The sequence below is a fragment of the Rhea americana genome, unplaced genomic scaffold, assembly GCF_003343005.1.
Source record: "Rhea americana isolate MKP2758 unplaced genomic scaffold, rheAme1 scaffold_89, whole genome shotgun sequence".
Taxonomy (NCBI): Eukaryota; Metazoa; Chordata; class Aves; order Rheiformes; family Rheidae; genus Rhea; species Rhea americana.
This window is the reverse complement of record NW_028187077.1, coordinates 685,406-697,452: the sequence shown is the minus strand read 5'-3', so window position 1 is coordinate 697,452 and position 12,047 is coordinate 685,406. Positions and strand designations below refer to the sequence as shown.

General features: G+C 37.9%; 1 long non-coding RNA gene across 2 annotated transcripts in view; it reads right to left on the bottom strand.

Annotated features, from left to right (window-relative positions):
- The window catches only part of LOC146584874 (uncharacterized), a 144,996-nt gene extending 134,072 nt beyond the window's left edge, over window positions 1-10,924 (bottom strand). For both annotated transcript variants that reach the window (XR_014898112.1, XR_014898113.1), the window contains exon 1: window positions 10,802-10,924. This is a non-coding gene — a long non-coding RNA (uncharacterized LOC146584874). The remainder of the gene's footprint in view (window positions 1-10,801) is intronic.
- Window positions 10,925-12,047: the final 1,123 nt, after the last annotated feature.

Below are 12,047 nucleotides of genomic sequence, written 5' to 3'. Positions count from 1 at the left end.
AGAATATCGACAGCACCAAGGATCATTTTCACTTGAAATACGTGTATTTCTGCATACCTAGAAAATCAGATAGAAACATTTTACTTCCATCTGTAAGAAATCTGACATCTGAATTGAGGTAAATTGAAATGCTCACTGTAAAGGAAAAGTTGCTGTGAATAGGAATAACTATCAACAACTTCTTGGTAAATTGGAAGTAAAATCTTCATGCTGAGAGGAAGAAAATGGTCTAAAATATACTGAAATGAAGAAAACATACTAAAACTGCCAAAATGAGGATGTTTCCAGTATGGAATCATGAACATTATGGACTCACACAACAGAGAAACCTTGACAAAATTAATAGTGGCATTAGCTGGGCAGAGCCTGCAGATGGTACAGAGCCAACATATTTCTAAGACAAGTAACACCCTCCTTCCTTTCTGTCCAGCACAATATTTGGGAACTAACTTTGTTCCTTGCTTTGACTAAATCATTTCAGACCAATACGAAATCAAAGTTCAACCAATGAACAGATAGAAAGTGGAACAAAGAGGTACAAGCTGGAAAATATGGTCTCAAGTTAACAAATATCCTGTGCAGAACCAGAATGCAGGTCAGAATTAACATAAGGGAGTGGAAAGCCTGCTTTTTATGCAAAAAATGAAAAATGATCAACACATTCCTCTCTATAATTCATCAAGATAGAACTGCTACTGAGACACCAAAGGAACCTTTGAGTRCCTCAGTTATATCATAAATATTTTACAGAAAAAACTAGTTAGCCACGAGATAGACTAGATATATCAGACACAGTGGTATTGCTAAGTATTGGAAAAAGTCTAAGTGGGGAAGATCAAGAAAGTCACTACGAATATACTAAAGCAGTGATTTTAAAGCACGTTAAACCCCTGTCAGAAATAAAAACAGTATTACTTCTCTATTTTCCAGTCATGGGCCACTAATTGAGCAGTGAAGGTTTAACAAAACTTTCCATTCCTCCCAGTCGCTTGCCATCAAGCCATCATCTTATTAAAAGCAGAGTTTCTTTCATTTATTCATTGACAAGGAGGAAGCTGTTACCCAGAAGTCAAGTTGTTAAGTTTTCCTAGGAAATCACATTTAGCACCCTGTAGCTGCTTTGTCCGGTGATGTCCTTGGGGGGTGGTGGTGGAAATTTCTACTGCCAGCAATACTTCAACCATTTCAAAAGCGACACACCAGGAAATACAAGTACCAGCATCCAGCCAAATACCAGATAAAAAATCCACTTCCAGAGCATTGCAAATTCCAAGTGGCAGAGATGGCTCGATAATGTCAATGAACTAGTGGTTTCACTGGTAGACACATTTCCCCCCTGCTGTCATACCAGTATACTACCCCTAACCAAAGTAAGTATCAACCTAAAAAAATCCTCTGAATCCATGATATTCCCTTCTCTAAACCTTAAACAAATAGTAATGTAATGTTATTTGCAACCTAAATTTCTAAATAATTTTCTAAAATAAATAATTACATTATTCAGAGCTTTGCATTATAATTRCAGACACCTTTTAGAGAAATCAAACCTCCTGGTAGGTTTGGATTAAACTACTTCCAGAATGTTTACACATAGTACTGGTATCTTTTTCTATTGTCAAATCCAAATAAAAGTAAACATTGTTCAAATAAAAAGAAGAAAAAACACACTTTCTTTTGTGGCCAGCTTCTGTGRGGATCTTCAACAGTTCTAAAAATTCAAGAGAAATAGATATTTAAAAGAGTAGAACTAAGAAGTGAATACAATGTTCTAAAAAGCCTGCCAATCTCCTTGATACACATGTACATTCAAATGAGAATACTGCACACTAGTTTCTTTAGGGGAAAAAAAACCCTTCACGCGATATGAAAGAAATTTCTAAATTATAGCTATAGGTTTTTAACAAGAGTTCACAAGGTTTCTGTCCTTAAGCTCTGTTCAGATAGAGTGCTTTAAAACAGAAAATCACCCCTTCTGAAGTTCAAACAAGATCACAGTTTGCTGTCATTCTAAATTTTTCTGAATCACCATCAAACCACCATTATTTGTCCTCAGCAGTGAGGATTCACCATCTATCTACATTGCCTGGCCAGCATTTCAAGATAGGATCATAGGGATATTTCACACACTCAAGACCTGGCATTTCCTTGGACAGGAAGGCCGGYAGAGTCAAGCAAGAAGAAAACAAGAGGGAAAAATGCCATGTAAGTATATCAGGATAATGAAAGGTAGTCTCCCTAACATTTGTTGCTCTACCTGCACACTATAAAATCAAAACAAAACTATCTATCTACCAGAAATTAATTGCCCAACAATGTGACCAGTTTTCCTGAATTACCATTATAAAGGGCCAGGAAAGGAATCTGGGGCAGTGTTAACAATGTGATCCAAGCTCTCTTGCCGTGTCTTTATGAGAAGTGCTGTAGAAGACTGCACGCTCACCCTTCCATCCCTCCGTATTTCTAAGCAGTAATTTTGCCTCATCCATCAAGTGAGAGAATGGTGGAGCGTCAAGGTCTGCAGTGTTCGGGAGTAAAAGGTTGGGGGATGAGGTTTACTGGAAAGCTGCTCACATTTCATTCTAGTAATCCTGTCTGCTTCCAAGCAGATTTCAGGAAAATATCAGTGTTCTGGTGAATAGCTTTAATGGGATTACCTATAAGGCTTCTCTAATAAGTGGTGTTATTAAGTTGTCTGGCTCATACTGAGACTTGTGCATAACTACTAGCACTCCCTCTATTCTCTGGTTTTGTTACAAATTGGAATTAGTGTCTATTTAGTGTTGGGTTTCAAGTTTTAAAGAGGATTGGGTTAAGGGAAAATCTTCTTCCAATTTTGTCTATGTTAAAAAATCTCATTTTTCAACCTACAGAACATGTCCTGAAAGGAATTAGATAAACTGTTCAGTACAAATCTGCCAAGAATTTCAAATCAAGATTTCACAGATCAAACACTGGTACAAATAGTTGTATAGAACTAAGATTTTGCAGGAAAATGAAAATCATCTCATATTTCTGATGACAGTCTGAAAGTCCAGTTGAAATTAAAAGAGAAGGCATAGTTTGAAATGACATAATGTAATTCTTTCAGCCTTTTAAGATGAGTCATTTAAAAATATTTATATTTGAATCACTTCTTTTTTAAGGGAAAGCACTTAGAGAACATTGACTAAAAATGTTTTGAACTTGATGGAAATACTCTTTAAAAGTAAGTGAAAAAAGACTCCTATTAAGTTCAACGAGGTTTTCACTAGAGCACTTCAAAATCAAAAATTTGAGAGAGAACTTGAAGAATCATATAGCATTCAAAAGAAGGAATTCCCCACAGTATTACATTTAAAGGACCCATCCTCTCTCGTGGGATATTCCGCCATATAAATGGTGGTCATGAGGAAAGCTACAGCTACGTTATTCGTGCTGACATCTTCAATGTCAGTCTCATTTGTGCACGAAGGGAGGGAAATGGGCCCTGACTCCAGCAAGGTGACTGCCRATGAGTTTCAGGGCAAGACAGCTTTTTACTCCTCTGTCATGGCTTGATCCTTCTCTACCTCTGTTGGTAGCAGACCATCCTATAAAAGGTGTCTAYTTTGAATGGTTTAATGTGGTATTGATGAAGGATGCAGAGCTGCTGATTGTCTCAGAAGCTTTTTCCTTTTTGCATCAATTTTGATTGCTAGACCTGCAGGAGAAAATGCTCTTTATAGAGCTACTCTTAGTTATAGAGCTGATAGGCTTGTTGACAGCATGTATATACTAAATCCTTGAACAATGAATTTTTAGACAAAGATTTGTTTTTTAGTTATTCATTGCATTAAAAAAGCAAGTAACACTGACTTTTCTTTTGGGGTCTCCATCTTGCCTGGCAAGATCTTGTACAGAGCTGGAACTTCAAGTGGAAGAATGCTAATACAACACAAGAAATCTGTGTGGGTTTTGCTTTTCACATGGGAAACAGCAAAGCTGAATTCTAAAACTACAATAAAAATAATTGAATGATTGCCAAGACTTGTAGTCATGATCCCAGGATTTCACTCACTGGGCAAACATCTTTGAAGCTGTTATAATGGTTTGTGAATCAGCTGCTGCCTTACTTTCTTACAGATATCATCACTACAAATAAAAATGGTGAATCCCTGGGGAGATCAGAAAATTCTGTTCTCCCTTCCCAGGGATTTTTTTTTCTGGGGTATTTACAGGATTCCTGTTCTGTTTTTTTTTTTTTTTTGAAACAAAAAACTGGGTCTTGGGATTTACTACACAGACCAGCCTTCTGTTTTCTCATTATATATCTGACCTTTCCTAACTACCTTGTAGAAGAAGGAATTAAAAACACAAGAAACTACTCTGATAGCCCTATAGCATCTGCTCAGTATTTTTTTGCTTTGAGGTATTCCGCTGCTGTTAGTGGGATTCCTTAGGCAGCACATATAATGCCATCAAAATCTGACCCTACATATATCTAGTGTTATATGAAATACCCTATGTATTACCAGTTGAGCTTGTTGATGTCAATAATCAAGGAAAATATATTCTGACACTATTTGATTCTGAGAATTTAGGAGACATTTAAACTACTTTGCCTTTTTACATGGCACAGTGTGAAATCATTCTTTTTCCAGTTGCACTGGAAAATCTATTCATACCCAGATCTTCTGTTTTTCTAGTGACTCCCAATACACATTACCAAACCAGCATCACTGCTGAATTTCCAGGCAAAGATATGGAGCCCTGAGGTAACATGCACCTATTTGAGAAAATAAGTGCTTTTTTGGGGATGACTGACTCCTTTCAAAATAGCATAGATTTCAAAATAGATTCATTTTTTCACTGACTCCTCAACATGGATTTTTWAAAAAATCCAAACAGTGGAAGCCAATGTAAAATAAAAAAATAATGAGTGAAGTTTTCAGAGGCATGTAAGGAACTTGGGTCCCTGCACACAACTTTAGTGAATGATTTGTACATCAATGACCACATTAAAATCCATTTTTTATAATTTTATGCTTGCAAAACAAATTTTCATTGGTTGACCTGTGCTTCTAAATGGATGGTACAAGCAGTGGGTCATTTCTGAAAACAGTTCAACTTTTTCATTCATTTATCTATTTATTTATGTTMATTTCTGGACACATTGCTCTGATATTTAAGTACCTTTGTGACACATACTTCCATAGATAGAATATTATGAATGCTAACATTTTTTGGTGTTAGTTGCTGTGTGCCAGGAAAAAGGAAGCAAAGTGGATATATTTAATTGCAGAGGTAAATGGAGAACATTTTCATGTGAAGTTCTAGTCTCTTCCCGAGCATAACTGAAAGCTGACTATGATCAAGAAGAAGCTGGGAGCAACCACTGGCTGTAATAAATGCACATACAGAGATGGAAAGGCTTGTTATTAAAAATCATTTAGTTGTGATTCAAAGTGTCAGGATGTGAAACTCAGCAGGACCATTCCAATATCTGATCAAGCCTAGGATATTCTGATGACCTTTTGCATTGTCTTTCTTGCGAGAAGGATGGAAAGTCACAAGTATGAGTAATGGAAATGTCTTTCACCAAAAGGAGTCTAAGTCCTTTTTTTAGACCTGCTAAAATTTCCCTCTCTGGTCCTCACTAGTTTACATTCCTAATCTTCATGTGGTGCCTATTAACAGAGCATAAATAAGGAATGTTAAATCTCTGTRTATCCCAAGCTATCTACGGCCCTGAAGGATTCAGGAAAAATTAAGCAAGAGAGTAGGCAGACTTCCAGAAATAACACAGCTTTAACAAACACATGAAKTATTTATAGAACATGTAAAGAACAAAGGAAATGCAGCATTTCCTCCATCTACAACTTCTATCAGTGTTTCAGGAATAGTAGTCCTCTTCCATGTTGCTACCTCAAGGAGAGGGACCACAGCTAAGACACCTAGTAAACTTCCCTAGATTAATTTGATTTTGTAAAGAATATACATTCCAGTCACATAACAATCAGTCATTGCATTGTTACTTTAGTTAATTTTCTTGCAAAAGGAATCCTATAGCAAAGCCTTTTGGGGGGGGATAGGTGAGGCTAACTTGGGTAGCTAAACTTGCCAGCGGTAAAGTAATCGCTTATTGCATTATGTAGCCAAATAATGTTACCTGAATATGCAAAGTATCTTTTGCCATAATGCCAATATGCTATGGAGGTAGCATAACCCATAGAAGAAAAAAATGTATATATTCRTGATCAGTATCTCATTCAGATACCTTGGGCCACACAGTGTCTCTGTAATTAAAGAACAGAAAACTATTGCAGAGGACATTATAACATTATTACATGAATCACTAGATTGATCTCACCCAGAATATGTAGGTAGGACTGCTCATTCTGTTTTAAAATGGGATGATAAAAAGCACATACATTTTAGAGCAAGTGGAGAGGATAGGATTGCAAAACAGAAMGGATGAGTATGGGTCCAGGGACCTGAGTTATCGGCATTTCCATAAATGTAACAATCTCGAAAAAGATTTTGGATATCTATATTGATCATAAATCTTCCAGATGTTTTTTTCAGTAGTGAGAATATTTTTTATAATTAAGCTTTTATACTTCAAGATTTAACCCATGATGTATTAGAGATACAGATAGGACCAATTGTGGAACGCAAATTATCCTACATTTGCATGTAGCAGCATTCTGGTGTGGCCTTCAGTACTGCCTGTGGTGGGATGTGGAGCACCAGGGCAAAGGTACCTCAGGTAACTCAGGTAACTCAGGCCTGAATAGCAATGTACAYTCATTTTTGCATCTGTTAAGTGAGRCATCGAAGAATGAAGCTACCCTCTTGAARGCACTCAGCAGTAGAACAGAAACTGTAGCTTCTCGGTTATGTTCATCTAATTAAATATTAGATATTAGGATAGCAAATAAAAAGGAGCTCTTGGGTGCGAGGAGATAGAGGTCAGGGCTGGGGCTTAGGGTYGGCAAAAACACTTCCTTGTTTGGAGCCCGCTGTTCTTAATGGTGAAAAGTGTGAAGTTGACATTCTTCAGGGAGCTTCTCTGAAGCTTGACTAAAGGTTTCAAATGCTCACCAGTCCAGACTGTTACAGTTTATGAGTAAGTACTCCAGCACCTTGAGTCTTTGAGATCATGTTGGAGAAGACTCCCTCCTGTAGTCCTGAGAGAATCAACTGGYAGCTCTTCTGTCCATGCCTGCCTCTCGCCTGACAAGACTGGTCTACTTATAAAAACAGACTAATTCACACGCAATGCAGTTCCTCAGCTTCTACTGAGTAATGGGTATAAGTTTAAACTGTGTAACAGTTTATTCTCAGGCCACTCAAACTTCCTTAGCTCTATTGTCCAGSTGTTGCTGCAGCGAGCGAAAAAGAATCTCATCTTCACGTTAAAAATATTCTCATAATAATGAACCACACCAATCTGAAGGTCCTATTCATACAAGTACGGGAGAACAAAACTCTCATCTTCTTCTCTTAAAAAGCAAAAAAAACATGCAACCAAACAAAAAGTTGTGACAAGAACATAACTGAACATTCACGATCCTGATAGTACAAAAACTTAAGGCAACTCCCAGCTAACAACACGTGACACTCAGCAAACTGTAGAGAGGGAGTCTGTAAGTCTATTTGTCAAGCGCTGATTCCAGCATGAGGAGGATTGGAGCCAGTGAGAACCTCCCAGTAAGAATCCTATTGCAARGCAGTGCTATGTGCTGAGCATTTTGAAACTCCATGTATAGGCAAGACGAGTTGCGGCTGTTCAAAGTTTATGCCTCACATCATAGATTTCATAAAGTTCCTAATATCAAAACAGCACATCTAACACAGCCAAAAAAGGAAGAACAGTAGAAAACTAGAGCCAAAAGCTAACCTACACTGAAAAGTTTGAGTTTCTTTTTAATATATCTAAAAATGAATACAGAAAGAATTACAACAAATAACTATTTGATTTTTCATGTAAGTCAATAATTATATACACATATACTTATGAATATCTTTTGCCTAGGCTAATGGAAATCTTTTGGCAACTGTAATTTAGCTGCTGTTAACATTCCTGCTACAACAGAGTCAAGTGCAAAGTGAGTTGCAAATACTAGAGCTGTTTATAACCTGAAGGGCAAATTCAAATCCTTTTAATTTCCTTACCGTTGTTCATAAAACGGTAACTTCAAGAATAAAAGTACAATGTGCAAACATAGAAGAACTCTCACTTGTATCATCACATCAAAACAAAACATTCCTCTTTCTCAGTTTCTCTACCATTTTTGGAAGAGAGAGAAACTCTTATTCGTAATGGTTGGGAGGGACTTTTGACAATCCAGAGTTGCCCAGGCTTAACACCAACAGAAAATCTCTCTCAGATTTCACAGCTGATTTGTTTTAGTATTTCTTGGCATCGAAAACTGTGAGCCGTTGCCCATCACATTACCCTGCTGACTGGCAAGGCAGCAAAGCAGTTTCGTGGCTAGTGGTACTGGAGGCTTGCTGGCACTCGAGAGCAGGAGAACCCGAGGGATCCGGCAGGGAAGTCAACACGTCCTTGTCAAGGAGCTGGATAAATTAAGCTGTGGCACACGTTCACAGAGATCCAGGCCTGTTTGTGAATGACCCATGCCCAYGAAAAGTAACCCGATTCAGTGGGTGCACTTGATAGTTTCAGTTAGTTCCTGAGCTATGAGGAATGGTGAGTGGTTCAAATATAATCTGGACAACAGAAATAYTGATGGAAATAATTTGACATAATTTTCATTACAATAGACCATGGAGAATCTAGGATGTTTGATAATAATATCTGATCTACTGTGGGATTTATGAGATTAGGAGCTGGGTCTAAAACAGAAAGGTAGAACGGAAGATGACCTCTTATTACAGAAAACATATTTAAGTTGTAACCTACAAAAGAACTTCAGACCAAACATTGAAGAGCTAATATGGAAAAATTAGTGGAAGACTTTAGATCAGACTGGGATTTTGGGTGCTCCTCTGCACATCCAAAATGACTCCTCCATTAATTTCTGTCTGGATCCCTAATTGTTAAAAGTTCTTCAAATACTTTGCCAAGTGCCAATTCACCAGTCATCATTTTGATAGTCAAACTTGTAACTTTTATTCCTGCTCAAGTAAATAATATTTTTCTTACTAAGGATATTGTTGGACTACTTCAAAGGCACTGATCATGGATCTAATCACAAATAAGCTGTTCAAAGGAAAGAGAAACGTTAAGATAATGTTGAAGGTTTAGTTAAAGATGACTTTGTTTATTTAAAAACTCTGTTATTCTCTAGGTAAACTTTCAGAAATACTTCCAAAGGAGGATCTTTTTAACCATTTGCTCTACTTTTGCAGCAATACTTAAACTTAGGTGAGCTGAGTGAAGAGCAGGTTTCCAGCTTTCAAGAACTGAAAGATCCGAGCAGTTTGCTACACAGAGAAGCACATTTGGAAAGAAAATCATTTGTAGGAGATAAAATATCATTCACAGCTCTTGTTTTTCATGCTTGCTATATTTAAACTATACTTAGGTGAGAATGAGGCCTTTTCTAGTCCATTCCTAGTGACTCCTCTTTGTGATCCCCCTGCAAAGTCGCAGACCTATCTTCATGATGACATTCGCTGTTGCTATGGAAATGGTTCTGAATTCTCCAACTGGCTGTTTCAGTTTCAGAATGGGATCACTTGAAAGAAGCTTAATTATGAGGGTTAAAGCCTTTATATGGTCACTGAGGTTAGTGAAAAATAGCCAATGTGGCACGAAAAGTTACGTGAGAGAAGAAGATGGATTTTCAGAAGTATATACTTCAAAGTTAACCTCCAGAGAAAAGGCCTTCAGTAGTTTGTTATTAATAGGACTTTTGCATGTAGTTCACACTTTTAAAATGAGAGAAGGAATCCATCTCTTTCTTGGAAACATATAAATACGGACAGATTCATTTCAAAAGCTTCCAAATCTTTGAGCTGTCTGGAAAACAGCACCTGTCAGAATGGAAATTCCTTTGAGGTCCTCCATTCAGGTCCCTTCCAGGGGTCCTAACTGGGAGGACAAAGCAAGGAGGGAAAAGCATTTCTCAGGAAGTGCCTGTATTTCTACTGCACAAGGTTGTAGTTTGCCAGTTCTGATTATTTAGGTGTAGTAATTCTTACTGGRTGTCAGACCCTTTGCAGGAGGTCAAGACAGACGATGCCTGCTCTTAAGAGCATGCTAGGGAGGGGGATGTTTCTTGAGATACAATGATACTGCAGCTGTCTAAGCTGAGAGAACATACTGGTAGGCATTGGGCCTCAAATGTCATCTTGCTCCTGGACAGGCACCAGCTCGAGTATAGTAACGCCACATTTGGCCTTAGATGCAAGTCTTCAGACATCAGAAACTAACAAAATGCTATTGTTGCACTTTCTCCTTTCTAAATTACATACACAACCTTGCTCTCCAGGAGGAGGAACTACAAATCCTCTAGCCTAAAAAGACTATTGTCAACTAACACATAGGTTGATTTAAGTCTGTATAATGGTGCCTCTGAAGTGATTAAAAAAAAACAATGAAAACAAAACATTAACAGAACAAATTATGGGTGAGAGTTAGGTTTAGTGTATTAGATACACTCTACAATTGTTTCTATATAATGATGTACAGATGTCTGCTTATAAAGGAGGTTAAATACAAGTTAGGAATCTCTTAATTATTTGTTCCTTGTTTTCAACTCCTTGCAGTTTGTAAATAATGTACAGTACAAGCGGACTGGGTGAAATCCTGATCCCTGCTGAAGTCAGCTAAGTTTTGCTGTTGAGCCTCAGCAGGGCCAGCATTACTCACATTTTTGTCCCTTTCTGTCCAGACCCAGTAGCTGAAGGGATCGTTGTCCAAAGAGAGAGCGTCCACAGACACCTCGGCTCTCCGAGCCCTCCYGAAGCGCAGCAGTCGTCAGCGACCCGCGATCGACACCAGCATACAAACACGGCTGTGCACCCTATCCGCGCAGTGCTAGCAGACCGCATAGCACAGGCGGAAGAGGAGGCAGCTTGCTAACGAAAAGAAAAATTCTAAGGATACCGTGCTGTCCACCTTTTCTAAACATGCAGATTTATTTGGGGCTGTTAAATAGCTATGCCAAGGCCTAAAATGCTAGCACCTGACTGGGATATTTTAAAACAGAGCGACTAGAAGGAATAATCAGAGCACAGAATTTGCAGAATGGCTAATGTCTTGAAATGAGCTATGTTGGAGAAATTGGAAATAGGGCTATAATAATGTTTTATACTGTAGTTATTTTTATGATCCCTGCATAGCATATTGGAAGCAGCTGTGACATTTTTGAACACCAGGGAAATGYGATGGACCTATTTATTAAAGAGGGTTAAGAGCCCCAGGTGGTCTGGAGATTTAAAGACCAGGAAATACCAGAGACAAATGAGAAAACAGGATGCTCTAAACCATACCAGTTGAAATAGATTTTGACAATAAGACATGGTTATATATCTATATATCTAAGATAGATACATCACAGTAGGGGATAGCATTACTGAACGATGTTACAGTCTCTTATGGATAATAATTATATAGCCCTCTTCCAAAGATTATATGTCCTCTTCACATAGATTCACTGATCCTTGCTATACACTGCTAAAAAATTGCCATTTTTTAAAAAGCACAGAAATATCTGGGATTTTATATCTCAGGGTTATAAAGTCATAATAATTCACAGACTTCATGTGAATGTTTCTTGCCTGGAACTGAACCCACAGGAATCTCAGCACATTTAGATCAACACAAAAACACAGAGCCAAGTTCTGCCTTCACACAATACCTGCAGCGTCGCAGTCTTCACTGCTGAAAACTGAAAATCAGCCTTTCTTCTTTCTATCTATCATATAGAAAAGATAGATGCTTTTAAGACATACTTTTGTCCACCATGCAKCTGTAGGACATCCTGCTGCTACACATTTCTCTAAACCTATGTATTTTGCCATATTCCTGGACTTTCTCCAGCCTGATAGCAGAATCTGATCATTTATACCTATTACTCAGGGAACTGTTCAGCAAGACAACTGTTAATGTCTGC